Source organism: Sapajus apella, unplaced genomic scaffold (assembly GCF_009761245.1).
Source record: "Sapajus apella isolate SASKATOON/1434 unplaced genomic scaffold, GSC_monkey_1.0 scaffold66, whole genome shotgun sequence".
Lineage (NCBI taxonomy): Eukaryota > Metazoa > Chordata > Mammalia > Primates > Cebidae > Sapajus > Sapajus apella.
In genome coordinates, this window is record NW_022437006.1 from 2,139,077 (window position 1) to 2,161,531 (window position 22,455).

Consider the following 22,455-nt stretch of genomic DNA (forward strand, 5'->3'; position numbering starts at 1 on the left):
TTCTCTCACTTTGCGTGCTACCTGTACCTGCTACACTCTATTGAGCCCATCTTCTAAATGCCTCTTTTCGACCATGTTACTTAGGCAGACACTCCCTTCCCAGCCTCTAACGATGCGGTTGCTTAGCTAGGAAGGATTGACATACCCCTGGTGGGGTCCCTCAGTAATAGCACACATTAGACTGTGGTGCCAATAAAATGTTACTGATTATACTCATGTTTGTCTTATGCTATTTACTAATTCTAGGATGCAAAGCTGAAAATGACTTATAACTGCTGTGCCTGACAAAACTGTTGCTGCACACATCTTTACTCTTTAATCAACAAAACCTGATGCAAAAATCAGAAAAGGGGGAGATGTAGGAGATTGGTCAGGGTGGTGGGAAAAATTATAGGAAAGATACAAACCTTCTTGGAAGGCCAGGAGGTTTTCCAAAAGCTCTGGGAAAGGGCTATGACTGAAGGCAGCCTAATCCTCTTCCGTGAGCTAACGGCAGAGGGGAGATAACAAGGGAGTGTAAAAAAATTGATCTAGATAGGTTTGTTTACCTATTTCCCTGAAACCAACCTTTGATCATCTGTGTGCAGGACTGCCCCCTACTTGGGGAGTTGTTGACAATGTTAATTAGCACAAATCACATTTGCTGTGCAATATTAGGTCATTTTTACATCTATACTATCTTTTTATGTCTGTGGGTCCCATTTATAATAAGAATTTGGCATAGAGGCCAGGTGTGGTGGCTCACGCCTATAATTTCAGCACTTTGGGAGGCCAAGGCAGGTGGATCATGAGGTCAGGAGTTCAAGACCAGCCTGGCCAATATGGTGAAACCCCATCTCTACTAAAAATACAAAAATATTAGCCTGGAGTGGTGGCGGGTGCCTATAATCCCAGCTACTCAGGAGACTGAGGCAGAGAATTGCCTGCACCTGGGAGGTAGAGGTGGCAGTGAGCCAAGATCATGCCACTGCACTCCAGCAGGGTGACAAAGCTAGACTCCATATCTATCTATCTATTTGCATCAAATATATATATATATATATATATATATTTGGTGCAAATTCAGCAACATATAAAAAGGATTATAAACCATGACCAAGTGGAATTGATTTTAGGAATTCAAGGTTCATTTAACATATGAAAATCAATTAATATAATACATTTTGTTAATAGAACAAAGGACATAAAACATATCATCTCAGTAGAGACAGAAAAAACATCTGACTACATCTAACATCCATTACAAAAATGGATCAAGTACCTAAATGTAAGAGGTAAAATTAGAAAACTCTTAGTAGAAAAATTAGCTGTAAAAATGTATGGCCTTTGAGAAACACTCAGATCTGACACTTAAAGTACAAGCAACGTATGAAAAAATCGATACCTTTAAAATTTTAATTTTATTAAAAGAAAACTTTAAAAATTAAAATTAAAAACTTCTATGTTTCAAAGTTTACTATCAAGGATGTAAAAAGTCAACCACATAATGGGGGAAAATATTTGCAAGATCAAAATATCTTATGAGTATCTTGTATTCGGAATTTATAAAGAACTAATTAAACTAAATAAGAAAAATAAAAATAAACTGAGTAAAAATGGGCAAGGGGTTTGAATAGACATTTCTTCAAAATGATTATACAAATGTACAACAAACACGTGAAAACATGCTCAACATTACTATTCATTAGGTAAATGCAAATCAAAACCACAGTGAGATACCACTTCAAACTCACTAAATAATGAAAAAAAAAAATAAACAAAAAGCTGGAAAATAACAAATGTTGGCAAGGATGTAGAGAAATGTAAGAAAAGTATTCAAGTCAAATAATTTGCAAGAATGTTTGAAGTTCACATATACTAATAGTTTTTTTTAAAGTATTACAGTTCAAATTTCAATGCAACTGAATACATATGTTTGCATTTTTATACCTTAAATATTTCTGAAAATAATGAAAATGAATCTGACTCATGAAACTAGTATATAGAAAATTTAAATGATTCAAATTAATTAGGTATGCCATGAAAAAACAAACAAAATCTTATATAAAGTGAAATGCCATGTCGGTAATGTTCTATACTTTGATAAAATCAGAAGAAAGACATTTAATTGTGTTTTTAAACCAAAATTATCAAATCAGCCTGATTATTTAAGTGTTCACTTTGATTAGAAACATTACATAAACATGGATCTAGATGTAATTCTGCATTTATTTACCAAATATTTTAATATGCTTCACAGTTATTTTATTATATATTTTTGTTTATTAATTGTTAGCTTAATGTCCCTTTGCATTACTCTTCTTTCCTTCTGGTGATAGAACTATTTGGATCAGATATTTCTACAGTGCTAACAAAAGACAGTTCTTTGGTCAATTAATCTTTCATAGTGAACCTAAAATGGTCCACAGATGCTAACGGCTAGTGTGCCTTTGTAAATGACTTACTACTTTCCCCATGTGAGAAAAAGGAAAAGTTTTTCTCATTTACAAACGCAAAGAGAATTGGCAGCATCAATATGACAACTTCAGTCATGGGTCAAAAACAAATACAAAAGCACACTGAATTGAAAATAGAAATGCAGAAAAGTGAGAGTTGCTGCCCAGAATGTCAGCAAAAAGGAGAAATTGTAGTTATTTATTCCTGAACTTTTAAATTATACTAGATTTTACTTTTATTGGATGTGAAAGATGAAAACTATTCAATTGTGAGTAATATAGTAACTAAAATATGAAGGCAAAGTTCAAGTTAAAATGTTATATAATGTTGAAATCAGTTCTAATTTTCATATTAAGAAGTACACATTTTTTATTAATAGAAACGTATTTTCTCCCCACCTATCTAAAAAAATGTTGGGAAAAAAGCATGTATATGTTAACAGTGTTGGTTTAAAAGAGGACCAAATGAGTAGACATGCAGGGCAATTACTTGACTCTGTCCAGCTGAGAAAACATTCTACAACATTCTGAAAGCTTTATTAGTGACTTTAGTTATTATTTCCAGAATACTGTGCTTGATTGAGTCTTTCATTCAATCTGAGCATTGTGGATGCTATGTTGGTGTGTTGATTTCTATGTGTGTGTGGTGACAGAAGATGTGTTTTTGCTACTTTCTTAAGCATGAAATTTCTATTCTGATTGAGCAGAAATATGGACACCAAAATGTCTTCTATGTAACATTGTTTAAAAACCTTCTTCTAACTCCAATGGTGAATCAAAGGTATTATTGAAATATTTTATGGCATATGCCACTGAAAGTCTCCATACATTGCAAAGTGAGGGTAGCTTTATTAAACTAAACTTACCAATATGGAAAATAAAACAGACACTGGGTGACCTAAGGAACTGGAGTTCATAGTTAATAAAATTTATAGATTCCTTATATAATCAACTATATTGCACAACTTTTTGAGCAGTGCTAACTTCTACATTACAGCATTAAAGAAACAACTTTAAACAGAATATGGTCACCGATACACTTGTTACTATGTCTGAAAGAATGTAAGAGCCACGGGCCATGGGCTACATCACTTCTTTCTCAGCAATGTAAATGTGGCTTACATAACATCATAGTTCAGTTGCTGAAAACCACTTAAAATGTAGGCACAGTGGCTTTAGGGATTACACAAACTTTTCAGTGTATTTCAGATCATCTTGAACTTATTTAGTGAAATCTAACATTTAATAAAGACTTTATATTGCCAAATTTGAGAAATAGTATGTGGCCCAGTGAAATAAAATCAAGCACTTTTTTGAAGTCACAGATGTCTACTTCCACACCACATGCTATGTAATGTAGAATTCTATTCATTGTGTTTTCCCTTTTCTTATTCTCTCTTTCATCACTCAAATTTAGAATTCCTTCTTTGCTATTAAATTTATTGAATTCACTTTCATAATTTAAAATGTACATTGTATGCACAAAGCTCCAGAATAGCAGCAGTGACATATTTTACTTTGCTTATGATGCATTCTCAACAAGATCATTTCCCTTTAAGAAGCTGTACTTAAAATACTATCAAAACGTAAACTTCCATATGGTAATAAACAAAATTGGTCAAGGTACATACTCCCAAGAATAGGAGTGTAATTAAAATTGCTTCTCCAGGCAGCTACCTAATAGTCCAGTCTCCTTTGTGGATCTGTATATAACAGATACAAAAATACATATTCAAAGACCGAGAATAAGATTTCAGGTAGAAAAGTATGATGTGGGAAATTTAGAAGATGATAAGACTCATTTGATACAAGAGGAACAGTCCATGTTAAATCAAATCAGGTATCTTCTCTGCCACAGTTCTGGATTTAGGTGAATTATATACTCTCTCTCATTTAATCCCTACTTCAGTCTTGCATAGTGGTAGTATAGATCTATTTTATGAAAAATAAAACTGAGGCTCAGTGAGATGACATTACTTTCCTAAGATTATATTGCCAGTAAGTAGCAGAACTTGTATTCAAATCTTGTCTTTGTCTTCAAGGATTGTATTGTTGGTTGCTATGCTGTCTTACTTTTTGCTGGATTCTAGGAAATCCCACTAACTGTGGCTCTTTGACTGCAAAATTTCATTTTGGCATTTTCAGTAAAATTAGTTTGGCAGTATTACTTGTTATTGAGGTCAGAAACTGACCACCAACATGACCCATGGCAACCACTGGTGACCTGCAGCATAAGGAAGTCCTCCTGTAATCTCCCGTTTGAGAGATTTTTGGATTATATTTCATTTGTTTCAAAATGGGTTAGAGGTGAATTAAAAGCATCACAAATCTGGGAGGCATATTTGAAGAAGGCCTTGGATTGATCTCAATGACTCCTTAGTTTCCATCTCCTGGACATCCTAATCCTCATTATGTCAAAAGCAGGGCCTATGCACATGCTTTTCCAGCTTCCTTTAACAATCCCCTTCCAGGAACATCACACATGGGCTTGTTGGGGGATGGGAGAGCTAGGGGAGGGATAGCAGGGGTGTGGAGATTGGGTAGGGATAACATTAGGAGAAATACCTAATGTAGATGACGGGGGGATGGATGCAGCAAAGCACCATGGCATGTGTATACCTGTGTAACGATCCTGCACGATCCGCACATGTACCCCACAACTTAAAGTATATATTAAAAAAAATCTCCTCCCATAGTTTGCGTGGCAAATATTTTGTCATCCTTCAGGTCTCAGTCATATGTCATGTCTTTAAAGAGGATGTCATCTCTTTAAAAAATATATAAGTGTGTGTGTGTGTGTGTGTGTGTGTGCGTGTGTGTGTGTGCGTGTATGTATGTGTGTGTGTGTGTGTGTGTGTATTTATTTAATTTTTTTTTGAGACGGAGTCTCGCTCTCCGGCCAGACTAAAATGCAGTGGCCTGATCTGTGCTCACTGCAACATCTGCTTCCTGGATTCAAGCGATTCTCCTGCCTCAGCCTCCTCCTGAGTAGCTGAAACTATAGATGACTGCCACCATGCCCAGCTAATTTTTGTATTTTTAGTAGAAACGGTTTCACCATGTTGGCCAGGATGGTCTTGCTCTCTGGACCTCATGATCCTCCCACCTTGGCCTCCCAAGAAGCTGGGATTTCAGGTGTGAGCCACCGTGCCCTGCCATATTTTTTAAACAGACTGCAGTTGAGAATAATTGTGCTCAAGAGTCTACTTATTAAATGAAACTTCTACAAGAAATGTTATTTACATGGGAGAAGGAATTGTATATCTATATTTTTCAGGACTCTGTGCTCACAGCTGTGACAGTACCATGTGCTCAAAAAGGATATTTTAACAAATGAATAAGTTATAGACTGGAAAAAATGCTTTGAATTTCAATTTCTTCATTAATAATTTGGGATAATGGCATCTCCTGTTTGGGGTGATGATATTGCCTCCATTTCCTACAAGGTGACTATGAATGTAATAAAGTACATTGTTTGTAAAGTACATTATAAACTTTAGAATATTACTCAAATGTTGAATAAAACTAAGAGAAATTTATCTTACATATAGTTCCGTCGCCTGTTTGGGACTATTCTTGTTTTCTTGGTGTCTTCTCCTTCCAGTATGATATATCCCATGGCCTTCATGTAATTCCTAATTGAGCAAGGCCCCACTGCAGTGCTGACCTTGTCTTTACAGATTGCGGACTAACCAGTGGGCAAATTTTGACTCGTCTCCATCATGAAAAACTCACTCGTCAGTTCATTTTCCCATTCCCACAAGGTATTATAAAGTGACTGGTTAGTTGATTTAATATATCTTATGAAAATATATCGGTAATAGTTTCATTGCTTAATCTTTTCTAGAATTACATTAATTTTAACATAGGTCTTTAGGAAGTGACTTTTTTGGACATTGTGAGCTCCACTGACTTAAGAAAGTGACGTAATTTTGGGTAAGGCTGACGCAGGAGGATTCTCTTGAAAATGAACCTGTGACTGTGTAAATTGTCATTTATTTTACCTATTGCTTCAAAATGAAAAAATAATTTTAATATGAACTTAGTTGTAGAAAGATATAAAGAATTCCTGCCTATCACAATAGATGCCTTTATGATTTAACCAATCAACTGGTGGTTTGTGGTTTTTGTATGTTATGAATAAAACTGTCATAATATTGAAAAAGCTATGTGTGACAGAGACTGACATCTGTAGAAGCTAAGAGGCTTCATATAGTACAAATACAAATCCTAGACCTCTGTGGATTGCCTTTTGCTCCTCTGGAATGAAACATTTTCTAAAACAGCAATGCCATTCCTCTCTATGACAAATAGAATTAATATATTTCTAGCTAAATAGTTTCTTTAATACATAGCTGTTTAATCTTATATTACATTAAGCCCTAGATAATTACCTAGAAGAGGTGAGGGACAGGAGATACTATTCTTAAGTGTTATAGAATATTTTTGAAACATAGAGCAGGCTTACCCTAAAGTTTTTTCTATCTAGGCTCTGGAAAAGCTATTCTATGCTGGAGCAGCAGAAAAATCTAACTCAAGTTGAGCAGGAGCACAGAAGTAGACAGCTTTTTGTTTGAAAGATGATATTAATGGTTCATTAATACTACTTCAGTGTTGGAAGAAGAGAACATTCTATTATCACTTCTATCACACAAGTTCAATAATTGAAGATGAACAAAATCCAATAAAATTTTACTCTGAAATACCACCCTTTACTTTGTGGTACTTAAACATTAATTTACAAAGTACATAATGGAAAATAATTGTAGCATCCTCAAGAATAATTTGATGAAAAGTTGCAGATAATGAGATAGATAGTTTTTCACTCTTAAATTATTACTTCAAATTAGATTAGCAGTAACCTGCAGGCAATTCAGATCTTTGTAAAATGAGTCTTCCATCTAATATCCCTTCAAGGCTTTGGTTTTCTAGCAAAGCTAATGTTTCTTTTTATTTCCTTCAGAAAGAAAAAATGAGAATGAATGATGCTCATGGTTGAATTTTATGAATAACTTCATATCACTTTTTTAATGTATTTGAGCCTTTTTTCCAAGTATTTTTGGAGATTTGAATTTAAAGCAGAATATTTTAGGAGTACGTCCTTAGAATTTCACCATTTCAAGCTCAGTTTTTCAAGAGAGTTGCTAGGCTGGCATAGCTAAGGCCTGCTATGACCCCTTGTTCTTGTCTAGTTGCTGTATGTTTTCCTAAAACCACAGGTGTTTTTTTGGTAAGGATTTTGTTTGCTTTGGCTTATATATATGTAGCCTTATCTCCTTCTATACTTAACGAATATTAGGACTGTATACATAAATCCCCTGGAAACTTTTCCGACTCTTGGGATGTTTCATAATTCTGGTAATATCAATGTAGATCAATTTTATTGAGTTTTTTCTAGGTCGCTTCTGGATAATTGGAATATTTGGAAAATATTTGTTAACATTAGTGGTGACACATGTATTTTTAATGTCAGCTTGATACAGGAATTGTAGACATTCAGGTTACTGCTGAACCTATGACTATGCAGTCCTAACCCAAGAAACAAAATTTATGTAATTAAGATTCAAATAAATAGGATGTAGTTCCTGATCTCAAGCTGTTTGTGAACTATTCAGAGGAAATGTAACAAATGCTTGGGCACATACATTAAAAAAAGAAAACATGAGTTGATAACACAAAATTAAAAGATTATTAGAATTAATACAATATTGTTCCAGGTTAATTGTCAAATGAGTAATATAGGTATTAGACCCATGGATCAGGGATTTGAATATTTCTATGAATCAAGACCAGGGTCTCTGAAAGTTAACAAGGTCTGCCCAAGTTCTCAGTAAGATTTACTAATGGATTGACTGATAGTGACTAATGTGTGAACTACAGAAAAGGCATACAACTTGGCCACTTTTATGCTCCTTTGTGGAATAACATGATCTGCCCTAGGAAGAAGAGTGCTTTGGTGAGAAGATTCAAAATCCAGAATTAGTCATGAATAAATTACATGTCGATTTTTCTCTCTGTATGGTTTTTGAGTAACTTTAAAAGATCTTTCATCGATGTCCTTGGTGATTACTCATTCAGCAAATATTTTTTGAGTACCTATTATATAGTGGGCAGCATACCTAGTTTACAGGTATAATAGGGAACAAGACAGACATAATACTTGCTTCTATTGAGTATAAAGCCTGGGAGTAAATTAGACATTAAGTGGTAACACTGAATCTAAACACTTTTTCTAAATATGCAAAATTCCAATTCAGTAATTCAGCAAATATTTACTAAGCACCTGCTCTGAGTCTGTGGTTATGTTACCTATGGCAGGACCTATGTGACCTAGCCGGACCTCTACCCCGCTTTTGTTGCTCAAGGCAATGTCTACAAGACATAGCTGAATCCCTACACAGCCTTAACTTGGTTAGGAAACAGGATATCTGTGGTCAAAAGTTTCTTCTTGGAACTAAACCAGTTTAAACTTGCAAAATCCATGTTAGCAGTTTCCTCGACCTCTGATGAATTTCTAGGTTCACTATAATCCAAATTTCACAATAAATGGCACTCCACTGGATATCATGGCAGTTGATAATCACCATGACAATGACCAGAAGAAATCAAAAAAGGACAGAAAAGAGATGGCTCCTAGGAAATTTCCATTCCATTACCACGAAAAGCATAAATATTCCTCTACTTGTTTTTAATGCCCAGCCCCTTTACCAGAGATACCCTATATCTATAACTCCCTGGTTCTCTCTCAGGAGCTGATAAGTTGATTTGAGAGCCACAATCCCACTTCTACATTTCATGGCCATCAGATAAAGCCTGTACTGCTCAATGCTTACTTTCAGTTTTGTATATTCCCTTTGTAACACTGAACAGGAAAAGGCTCACCTTTGGGGGTAAGTGGGGCCCTCTGGTAACAGTTAGAGTACATCAGTTACCAAAAAAAGGTGAATCATCCTCTTCATGAAGTTTATATTTCTATTATGGGAATGAAGTTAAAAAATTCTTTTGAATAGTACTATATGCTGAAAGATGGGAATGCTATAGTACAGCAGGTGTGTGTGTGTGACACTAATGTGGAGGGAAATAATGGAGAATGAGCAGGAGTGGTGGACTGGTGGGGGCGGGCTGCTCACTTAAATAGAGGCATGGTACAGCTCATTGAGAAAGTGACATTTAAGAAACAGGTGAGGAGTTAGCTATGTGGATATATAGCAGAAGAATGTTCCAAGCAGAGTGAACAAACAGTGCAGAAGCTATATGGTGGAAATTCACTTAAGTATGTGAGAACAGCATTGTGGCTGGAGTAGAATAAATAAGGGGGAATTGGTCAGAGATAATGTCAAGAGAGTAGTTCAGACAGATGATGTAGATCCTAGTAGGCCATTGTATGAGGAGACATTGGAGAGTTTTAAGCAAAACAGCCAAAATTTGAGTATTGTATTCTGACATACATGGTGAAAGGACTGCTCTGTCTGCTAATCTCTGGCTTAACTTAGTGGGGTTGCGCTTATAAAAACAAGAAATTCTATTATGAAGCTATTGAAATCATTCATATAAGAAATGACAGTGGGTTGGAGCCAAGGAGTAATAATGGAAACAATGGAAAACAATTAGACTTGGAATATAGTTTAAAGAGAAGACAAACAGGATTTTCTAACAGACTAGATAGAGAGCATCAGAAAAAGATTTTTTATTTTATTTTTTTTTTGTCCTGAGCGAATGGAAAGATGAAGTGACCATCAACAGTGATGGGAAAGGCCACTTCAGGGGACAGATGGGCATCAGAGGTTCAGTTTGGATTTTTCTGAGTTTGAGATGTATTTAGACACTCAAGTAGAGATTCCACTAGGCAGTTTAATAAACAAATCTCTATTGTTGGGGAGCATTTTTGACTGGAGATTCACAATTGATGGATTTAAACCCATGAGCCTGAAGGAGACCACCCAGGGAGTGAGTATAGATAAAGAAGAGAAGAAAAGCTAAGACAGAGCTCTGGCCTACTCCAACATTATAAAGTCAGGGAGAGGAGGATGAAACACCAAAGGAAATGGGTAAGGAACAACGTGTGAAGCAGGAGGAAAACCAAGCAAGTGATAACTAATGATGCCTTACTATAAAATGAACCTTCAGATAAGGTGGTCCTTTAAATGGATCACATTTGGAAGTGTGAAAATTTCTGCAGCTCCTCTTTTTCATATGCCACCTCACAACAGCTATGTTCATTTCTGCCTTCACTAATGGGTCCACCCTGCAAAGGATCCACACAGAGCACCCCTGCTTCTTCCCTGCCACAGAATAATGGCAAGAGGCAGACCTGGCTACATGGGGCTTCGTTCTTTTCCATCAGCTTTCTAAAAGCCTGTGGGTTAATGTTAGAAACTGCTACTCCTTTGACCATAGAACACTAAGCTTTGCAAAGACTTTGATTAATCTTAATTTGATGGCCTTAGGGTGCATTTATAATAAAGTTCTGAAAATGTTCAGAAATTTTGGAACAACCATGATCACATCTACAATTTATTTTTGACACTTTTAAGGTTTTTCAATTTGATTTTTTTTCTCACAAGACAGAGCAAACTTTGTAATGATGATTAACAAGAACACTGTGACACTTACATGGACCTGGAAAAAGGCAGAATGCACCCCTTTTCTCAAGGCACAGAAACAATTGGAAGAGATGAAAGCAAAGAGTTCATGGGTTTGTAACCAAGTGGACCTATTCTTCTTGATTTATTGAAAAAGGCAGGACACACACCTAGCCATGTGCGTAAGCTTTCCTTTTCCCACTTTGGAGTAAAGAATGAAGTGGAATATGGCCAAGAGAGCCAGGTGTTTCTCCACTGCGATGTTTCCTGCTTCTCATTTCCCTTGTTCTCTTTGAAAGATCTTATTAAATACAATGATCTCCTTCTTTCAAAGGGAATGGGGCCTTTCCCAACCACTTTCTTCTAAGAGAGTTGTAAACTAAGTAAAACCATATGATCTTGTTGTCATAACTATTCATCTTGGGTAAGTGACTATTTTTAATAATCGAATTATTTGTTATCCAGAGAAGTTGAGGGTGACTGTACTTTACCTAACCACCTTTAAAACTACCTGAGGAATATATGTAAATATAAATATATATATAAGTATATATACTTATCCTGAGTGTAATTGATCTTATTTAATACTATTTAATTTATGTGGGGCTAGGCGCGGTGGCTCACACCAGTAATCCCAGCACTTTGGGAGGCCAAGGTGGGCAGATCATGCAGTTAAGAGATCAAGACCATCCTGGCCAACATGGTGAAACCCTGTCTCTACTAAAAATACAAAAATTAGCTGGGCATAGTGGTACATGCCTGTCATCCCAGCTACTTGGGAGGCTGAGGCAGGAGAATTTGTTGAACCTGGGAGGAGAAGGTTGCAGTGAGCCAAGATTGCGCCTCTGCATTCCAGCCTGGGGGACAGAGCAAGACTCCATCTAAAAAAAATAATAATAATTTATATGGAACTCTCATAAGGTATCTCATAAACTCACAAATCATAATTCAATAAATCTGACAAATCAATTTATGTACAACACACAACTGACAAATGATTAGTTTCAAAATGTATTTTAAAAATGTGCAGATCGATAAGGACTACAAAGGAAGCATAAGTATTTATTTACTACCTTGATTTCTAGCTAAGTCAAGTATAATGTTAGCCTGTGCTTTGCACACTCAGAAGCAACTGTGTCAATACTTTTCATTCCATTTTCTGGTCTCTGTTGTCAATTATAATTTAAATCAAGGCAGAACTAAAGATATTTGCAGTTATTTCCATAAGTATATCTTACATGCTTTTGGCTAGCATAGTTAGGTGCATTTCTGGAAAAATACTAGGTTTACAGTGGAAAAACCATGAAGCTAATCTTAGACATGTTACATTTGATTTATTGTTGTAATATTCAGTTAGGTGAAGTTTAGTAGCTAAGTAAATTGATCTGGAGCTTATAGAAGATGCTTGGCTGGGTGAGAAAGATACATTTGAGGGTGATCTTTTTAAGGGTGGGAATTGAATCCATTAAATTAAATTAAATCATCTTAGAAAGAGTAATGAATGAGAGAAGAAAAGGACTAAAGACCAAACCTTGAGAAGCTAAAACATTTAAAGATCAGAGAGAAAGAAAATGAACTTGCTAAAGACTCAGAATGAGAGGTCAGGGTGCTAGGAGAAGAATTATGTTTTCATGTTTTTGAATCCAAAAGATATGCTTCTTAAATATCCAGTAAGATTAAGACTACAGGCACTGAATTAATTCAACTTTCTATTGAGCACCTACTATGTGTCGATCACTTAACTAGGTGATAAGATAAAATGATGATTCCAAACTGACAAGGTCTCTCTCAAGAAGCTTATAACATACTGGGCAGTCAGCCCTACAAGCAAATTGTCATGCTAATAAATATGCAGTTATAAACTGAGGCACATGCTCTGAAACATATAAACATATAACACAAGAAGCTGCTTTAGATGTAGGGACAGAAAAGACTTCCCTGATGAATCTATTCTTGAGCTGAGGTTTAAGAATGAATAGAGGGAAAGTAGGTGAAGGTGAATGGTAAAGGAAAGAGCATTCCAGGTAGAAGAAACTATACAATAAAGACCACTGTGCCAAGAAGTAATGTGAAGATATTTGAAGGGTCTAAAAGTCCGGAATGGCAGAAGGACAGACAGCAAGGTGGAAAATCAAGGATGGTTGGCCTGCAGACATAGTTATGGGCCAGATGTGAGGGCCTCCTTGGCCATGTTAGAGGTTCTGGCCTTTATTTGAAGAGTAATGGGAGACTACGTATCCTCTTTAAACCAGCAGCTACCAGCACCAGGACCTGAAAAATAGAGTGTAGCATTATAGGACAGAAAACACACACACACACACACACACACACACACACACACACACACACACACACACACACACGAGTATGGTGAATAAAAATCAAAAGGAGGGAGTATAGGAAAGAAGAGAGCAATCAACAGCTTCAAATGGAAAGGTCCCGGAAGTCATCTGTGGATTTGGAGACAAGAGGTTATCGCTCTCCTTGACAGAGCCACGTCAGTGGTGTCGTTGAGGACAGAGAAGTAAATGGGAGGGCGGGGGAAGTGTTACCAGTTATTGTCTAGGTTTTGAGTAAAGAAAACTATTTCTAGTTACTGAATCTATATAGAGTAATAAAACCTATATATATATTATATTACCCTCCCCCAAATAATGTACTATCTGAAAAGCATTAGTGAGCAAATTGAAAATTAGCGAGTAATGAAAATTCTACATGGATGGCTGAAATGCAAGATTTTCATCTCATATTCCCTGGAAAACCACTGGAAATCCTTGGATCTTTCACCTGTCCCTCTGCAGTCTCCTTACTTACAATATCTTTCTCTTCTTTTCTTCTTTCCCACCACAAAACACCAAACCTTGCTACCTCCGGTATCCTTCAAATCAGCCCCAGCCTTCAGCCCCATATCAATACTCCAGAAATGAAAGTTCTCCTGCTGATCCAGCCACCTTAGAAGATATTTTTGTGATCATCTTCTATTGCTGATTATGATTTTAGGCCTCTAATTCCAGAAAAAAAGCAGAATAACCTCTAAGTAAGGATTACATAAATTTAATTTTCCTTTTCATTTATAACAAATACACATTCGGTTTATATAATATAGCTCATTCTTAACAGCCAGAATCATTTCTCATCTACCTATTTGATTTGATACATTGTTCTGCTTCTCAGTTATAGAATGATTTCCAAAATAAGACAAAGTGCTCTATAATTTTGGGTCCAGTAAATTCCACAGACAATTCTAATCATCAAAATTTATTTCCACAAACCTTTATGGAACCCTACTATGTGGAGGGATTGAGTCAGTAATGAGAATACAAAATGATTAAAAGCATGACCCCTGTCCTGGAGGAAGTTGTATGTAATACAACAACAGATAAATTATAGTTCAGAGTGGTAAATGCCACATTCATGTTTCAGAGCTTCTATCAGCCTTTTATCCTATGATGGATTTGTGGAGGGCTTTAGTATGGCAAGGCTCTGATTTTGCAGAACTTGGTATTTTACTAAAAGATTACTGTTCAGTGGGTTTTTATGCTTGTGGAGGAAAAACATGGTTAATTACTCAGGATGCCTTGATTTTCCTAAATTAAGTTTATAAACACACATACAATGAAACCAAAACAACAATTTTTAAAATCGCTAATGGGATCCTGGGTAAAAATACATTTTTATATTGTTAAAAGTTATTTTTAACTGCCAATCATTTGTTAGGTACTGAGGAAAGGGCAGTGGGGAGAAAGGTTACCTACTCTTATAAAACATAGTCTAATGAGAGAGCCAAATAGCAAAAAAATCCATAAGTTTGAATAGTGACTAAGCGTTATGAGGAAATAATAGAAAGACATGAAACGCATACTGTAGATGAAGGTTGATGAGACAGTTCAGAGTCCTGGATGCATCAGTGACATGTTTACAGATCTGACTGGCAAGAAGGAACAAGCCACATAAAGATATAATGAAGCCCACTCCAAGAAGGGAGAAGAGCAAGTGTAAAGACTCCAAATAAGAAACAGTTTGATGTTCTGGAGAAACAAAGTGAAGGCCAGCCTATCTGAAGTGTAGGAAATGAAACAGGGAGTGGTGTGAGTTAGGAATCAGAGAGGTAGGGAGAAAATAGATCATATAGAGTTTCTTGGGCCTTGGTAAGAATTTGGGGTGTATGCAGGCACAGTGGGAAACTATAGAAGACTTCAAACAGGGCAGAGACAAGAAAGGTTTCATTTGTCATAATTGATTACACACGCTGTTGTGAAGTGAATGCATTGTAGAGGTGCAAATGTAGAAACAGGATCAGTGATGTGCTGTTAACGTTTTAAAATGTTCTTTCTAGAGGGAAGAAGCAGCTCTGGTTTGATTACTGATTTCCATAGTTGTTAATATGTGAAATCATGGCCAATTTCAAACTACCAACATGACATATATTGACTTGCCAAACTCTTGAGAAGTTAATAATTTGTTTTCATGAGTTGGTATGGGCTGCTTACAGCACTCTACTGATAAGGAAGCTAGTGCAGTAGTCCAATAAGGAGGTTTATGGAGGGTGGTCATATTAAAAATAGAGGGAGGACAGATACAAGATACATTTGGGAGGTAAAACCCAGAAGAATTATTATAGGAGTGAATTGGTGAGGGTTGAGTGGAAGAAAAAGAAAACAATAAATTTGACCTGAGCAACTACGTATGAATGTTTTGAGATAGGAGGTGGACTCAACTCTGGAGGTGGGGCTCAGACACTGGACCAAATTGAGGACTAGCTAAAACAGGGATGGAGTGAAAGCAGCTTTCCATAAGGCATGCCCACCAGTGGGACATGCCATGCCTTGCATGGCAATACTTGGGAGTTACTGCCCCTTTTCATGGCAATGACCTGATGACCCAGATGTTACTACCCTTTTCCAAGAAATTCCTGCATAAGCCATTCCTTAATCTGTATGCAATTAAAAGTAGGCATAAATATGACTGCAGAACTGCCCTGAGCTGCTACTCTCAGCACACTGTCTAGGTAACCCTGCTCTGCAGGAGTAGTCACAAAGCTGTAACACTGCAGCTTCACTATAGCTTTCTTCACTATAGTTTTCTTCTACCTGGCTATTGGCTCACCCTTGAATTATTTCCTGAGTGATGCCATGAACCCTTGAGGGCTAAGTGCCAGTTTGATGCTCACATGTCCTGTGTCAGTTCTATTCCTGAAATGCATCAGTTCTATTCCTACTAAGAGATGGGGTAGGTTTTGGGAGAAGTTACTTCCAGGATGAAGTTTGGCTTTGGTCACATAAGGATTGAGCTATTTGACAAAGTCAACATGTCAAATAAGGTAACTACAGCTAAGAATCTAGAGCCCACAAGAGGTCAGGGATAGAGATATAAATTTGAAAGTAAATAGCAGAAAATCTTTTAAAAATGAATCTTTGTTGTTTTCAGGACTAATTATAAAGCCAAGTTTTTACTTTCAATCAGTCTATCACAGATATAAATCTCAAAATGCAAACTTAAGTATGCACTATCATAACTCCCTTTAGTTTCCTAATGCCATTGCATTTTGAACAATTAGCTGCTTTCCTGCAAGGTGGCAGCAATGTAATTTCATTTAATTCAGAGACCCTGTTTTGCATGTAGTAGCATCTCATTTTCTGGGGTCTTATATAACCAAGCTGTCATCAGTGAGAATCATTCGAATTTTTGAGTTGTCAATTATCCATGGTAGCATCCAATAATATTTCTTATTTTCTGTGCATTTAAATTTTTTTTGTCCACTTATTTGTTGTTGCACTGATCATCATTTATGCTATCAGAGTCTATTTAATGTTCTGAGTTTCTTTCAGATACTTAACGTGTATACAGATGACTGCTAGTTCCTGCCACGCTTGGACCCAAAAATCTGTGGAACTCTCTCAAGTCCTTCATCATTTGAATGACATTCCAGGGGCACACAAGCCACTGTACTTTCCTGTAGGAAGCTCTCAGACCCTTCCTAAATTTATTTTACCTAAACACGTGATTCAGACATTTTTACTCTGGAGTGTTGAAGCCTCTTTTGAATCTACTCAGGAAGTAAGGGATAAGACTTCGTTCTCCAAGTCCACAAACTTCTCAAGAATTTCTGTTGCTATCCACTTCTAGAGACTGATGAGACCTAAATTTCCAGGGGTTTACACAATTTCTTCCCCAGTAGTTGCAAGTTGATACCTATGAGTCAGATCAGGCCTAAAGCCATGTTTTATCTGGCCCTAACAGTGCTGTTTTAAAAGTTGAATGAGTGACATTTACAAATGAGAAAACTTCAAGAGAATTCAAAGTTCTTGCTTCTTTTGGAATCTTCAAAGTTTGGGGACCAATAGGTCTTTGTTCCCATGTAGCAGTAGTTGCCTGGACATAAATGGTATCTTGTCTTTTGATGGGTTGACACTGTCTAGTTATTCATAGCTGCTTTTTATGAAGGTTGATTATACAAATTGGGTCATTCTTGTCATACCCAACTAAAATAGATTGGAGATGCTGGGGTTGGGGAGAAGAAAGTGCTCAGGATACATAACATTGCTCCAAAAGTGTGATTCTCTGCAAGCCCCGAAGCTTCCTGTTACAATCTGAGACCAGTTATGTCTAATAGCTCTGAAGCAAACTACTGTTGACTCTCAAGACTAATTACACTTACCATCAATTACTCACCAATCAGAGCAGCTCCTCAAGATTTTACTAATACCAATGAACTTTCTTTTAAGATAATATGTAACATTTCTCTTTTTTATAAAACCCCAGCCTTCTCTTTATCTTTCAGACATACAGAAGACCACGGATCTGTGTGTATGCCCTGAATTGCAATTCTTGCTTCTTAAATAAAACATTCAATGTAGAGATTTATCTTTACATGTTTATTTTGACTTTGACACTTCCATTTTTATTGGCCCCCGAGGCTAAGGACATGTGTCATTTGTCATCTGCGCCATTCTTTTGCTACTTTCCCCCTCACATCTGGTCTGTTTCACTCATCTACTGTAACTGCTTGAACTGTGTATGCATTTGCATTTGTGATTGAATTTTACTCTTTCATATAGTTTTGACCAGCAGATTAACTGTTACTCATAAGGTGTTTTCCATAGTCTGTTAATGTATGCTTTTTCATTTGTTGCATAAATGCCAATTATTTACTTTTATTTTCCCTGCTTTCTGTTATGAAATCTATTTTCTGAGCCAATAATTATTGTGTAAACTACTGCATTGAAGGAAAGGTGAAGGGGGCTGGAGGAGGAACTAAAGGGTAAAATGATGGCATAAGATATCAGTAATGTTACAACGTGCTTATTCTTTTTTTAGTGGTATCAGACTATATATAATCAGTAAACAGTAATCACACCATTTATTTTAACAGAGTGAATTTCATAGAAAAAGTTCCTATATTAGTGAATTGCAAAGGCAAAGAGTGGCCACAAAAATATCATGAAGTTAGCAGCCACAGGAATTAGTTAATTGTTCCCATGTCTAAGGGCACAGGAGGCTGAGGCAGGAGAATCACTTGAACCTGGGAGGCAGAGGTTGCAATGAGCCAAGATGGTGCCACTGCACTCCAGCCTGGGCTGTAGAGCAAGGCCCTGTCTCAAAAAAAAAAAAAGAAAAAAAAAAGAAAAGAAAAGAAAGAAAAAAGGAAAGGGGTTAAAATTATTTGGAATTATTAATATTTAGAAGCTTAGAAGAAAGTCTTTGAACCTAGACCTCTGAGGAGGAGGTGCTGCTCAGCTGAAGCTGGTGTCTATGAGCTCAGAGGAGGGGGTACTATGAGGTCGGGATGAGACCTCTCAGGTGGGTGCCAGCTCTCTGGTGCTGGTATCTCTTACTGGGGGGTGGTAATTTTGGTTGCAAGTGTTAGAAAACTGCATACTAAATTCAGCAGTTGTCAATGGAACAAACACACTTTCTAGTGAAAAAGAAGCCTTGCTGGAGTGACACCAATAGCAGAAAGCCAAATAGAAAAAGGAAAAACAATGTCTCATTCTTTCTCTAGCCTTCTAATGTTCTAAGTGACTTTTTTGCCAGACCCTAACATGGAGCCAACTGTCAAAAGAGAAATGTGCCTTGCAGACAGTCAGCAAGCAAAAGCAGGGTAGAGAAAGATTGGCTTGAAGCTAAGAAATAACTTAATAACGAATATATTAGCAAATCGTTTGTTCTTACCAACAGCAGCAGAAACCATAAAGCCATACTTGTAATCTGTACACTCTCCATCAACTGCTGAGCAAACAGTTCATTTCCAAGGCCCCTAAAGATCAGACACACATAAATGAATTAGTTATGAAACAAGATAAACATATCCTCAGAATATATTAAAGATGATAGAAATTTATTTTTCTTTCATTTAATAGTCTCAGACTGAAAATTTCAGTTTTCTGGGGTAAGGGGTTGCCTTGTTCTAAGTGATCATTCAAAGATTCAGGTGCCTTTCTTCTTATTGGGCACCATGCTTTGCAGTTGTTTGCCTTCCTGATTAAAGGGGATTATGGGTTAATTTATATTCCAACTCATGGGAAAGGGAAATGGAAAGAAATTACAGGCAACAATTTTCTAATAAGCAAGTGAAGAAGTTTTTCACATGCCACTTAACTCATATGCTATCAGAGAAAACTGACACATGACAAGAACTAGCTGAAAGACAGGTTGAACATATAATCTGGGCAGTTATGTATTCATGAAGTAGGAGAAAAAAGGATAAAAGGATTTGAGGGATAGCTTGCAGTTTTCTCAGTAAATGTAGACAATAGGCAAATTAAAAAATCATTTACAAATTTTCTCTAAAAATGTTTCATTCATACCTTTCCCTCTGTTCTCCTTCCCTGGACCTAAGGATCAGAGAGTAATTTGCTTACACTAAGATAAACTTCTGGTAGACCCTGAATAAAAGTATAGATGGCTTTATGTTTATAAAAGTATCTTTGATTAAAGGCAGCAAATGATGGCACTTCATCCTAAATCTTGTTATGACTTCTTCCTCTGCAAAATTATCTAATAGTTCTTGTAACTTCTAGCAAAGAGAGAAATAGATGCAAATAAGACATTTAGTTTTATGACTATCGTGAATCAACTCTTGAGCCCTTTTCTGGCTGCCAAAACCACCCCAAACTTCTCTTAACTTTAGCATGACTAGCTGTAGGTTATCTTTGCAGAGACATCATTTCCTCATAAACAAAGCTCAAGAAAAGGTTATTTTGCATCCTTATATGTGAAAAACTAAATTAGCTCCTTATCATTTTTGTAGACCATTTATTCCACAGATTTCAACTGTTCCCTAAAGATCACAAGGCTCTCTAGTTTTAATCAGTTCATATTGCAAACAGAGAGAGCAATCTCAAACTCACATAAACTTTGTAAAAGATAAGAATCACAGGCCAATAACACAGGCATGCAAAAAATGACTTTACTTTTATAGAACCCATTTTTCCTATTCTGAGTTTCTGTTTCTCATCATTGTATCCTCAGGATGTAACCAATGCCTAATACAGCATAGGTATTCTATAAATATTTGTTAAACTAATGAAGGCTAAAATCAAAACTGATCTAAATAAGGTAGCTGTAATTTCTCTATAATAATTAGCAAAATATAAAGAAGTAGGAGGAAATTTAGAACAGTAAATGTTACAGGGGAAATATATGACTTCAATGAATCTTTCCTGTGTCTAATAGATCTTTATCTGAAAGCAATTCTGAACTTATTTACTTACCTTTTCTTTGGCCTTGAAGTACTAAATAATTACAGTGAACTTGATATTTTAAAAGATTTCCTCTGTCTTGCCCTAGGGCCCCATATAATTTTTTTTTGTTTTACATAAATAACAGTAATACCAACAAGGAACAAACTGAAATACTCTAAAGATGTTTGTTGTGATAATGACATTGTACTTGCATTTATGAAAACACAGCCACAACTGACTTTATAATAAGAGTATTTACATAAGTAAATACAGCAGGGACATCATTAAATGGCGTAAGAGGGAGGCAGAGCTGAAAGTCTGCATTTCCCATTTCCCTAACCAGGAATTGTGAAGCTCCAGTTACAAGATGATAAAGCATTATATGCCAACTCTTGCAGGTTTTCATGACTAAAGAGAGTGCTGGGTTTTTTTCTTTCCTCCGGTATTTAGAAAGGAAAAAGTGAAAACGGATAGAAGAAATATAAGATTTGATACCTTACTTTATTTTTCCTTTGTATCTTGAATAATTGAGAGTTTTATTATTTGTGTTATATATACTTAAGACACAATAGATGTGAATTTCAGAATTTGTAGATATCAGTTTCTAATAAATCTCTCTCAAATTTTTTCATAAATTAACTTTATTTCTTTTTAGAGGCCCCATTTCACCAGGTACAGAAATGTAATCCCAGGCAATTCAGGGCTTTCTTGCCAAATCCCCAGGACTGTGTACCTGGAGGAGCAGCCTTAGTAGTAGCAAGACACTGAGTGCTGGCAGTGGAGCATCACGAGCATTCGTGATGGAGGCATTCAATGAGAGTCCTTCATTCCCTCTGGTCCTCACTTGTCATTCTGTGTAAGTTGCTGCTGCTTTGTCTTATTCCCATTGGCATATAGTCTCCTTTCCTTCAAAGCTTACATGCTTATTTGGGAAATAAGAGACTTTAAATAATAATACAAATAACTGTAAAACTTACAACTATGGTAAGTACCACGGAAACAAGTACAAGGTGCTATAAATAAACATAATAGCAAGGCTTAGACGAGTTTAAGGGAAAAGTAAGTACTTTCTTGAGGAAATGATCATTGAATGGAGGCCTAAAGATGAGTAATAATTAAAATATTAATTATGTGGAGTAGAGGCTAGTTGTGTGAAAACAAGCTATGAACAGAAAACATCTTCGAAGGTCTATGAATTAAGGCCAACTTGAGAAATCAAAGGAAGTTCTGTATGGCTCCAGCATAAGAGTAAGGAAACAATGTTAGAGGTAGCATTTGTGACAGTGTTTGTAGGCCATGGCAAGGATTTTAGTTTTTTAACCTAACATCAAAGGAAGCAGAATTGTTTTAACTATCTGGTGTATATGGGACTACAACATATGATTAGATTTGTTTTGAAAAGATTGCTCTGAAATGTGCATAACAGATTAGAGGAGGTAAAAAAATGTGTTTGAAGAAACAGGGATGGTGGTAACATGAGCTAGGATAATGTTATAATAAAGAGTCGTAGCAGATATTGCGAAGGCCAGTTTGATGACTTGATGTATGAATTATATCTGGGGGTTGAAAGAGAGTATCAGGTCAAAAAGGACTCTCAGTTTACAGGCTTCTAGAACAGAATAGATGGAACTGCCTACCTTTTGATAGGATCAAATTTAAGGATTGATACCACATATTTCATTCCTATAATACGGGGTTTGAGTTGACTTTGAGATATCCAAGTACAAAAGTTAAGGCAGATGGTTGCAAGGATCT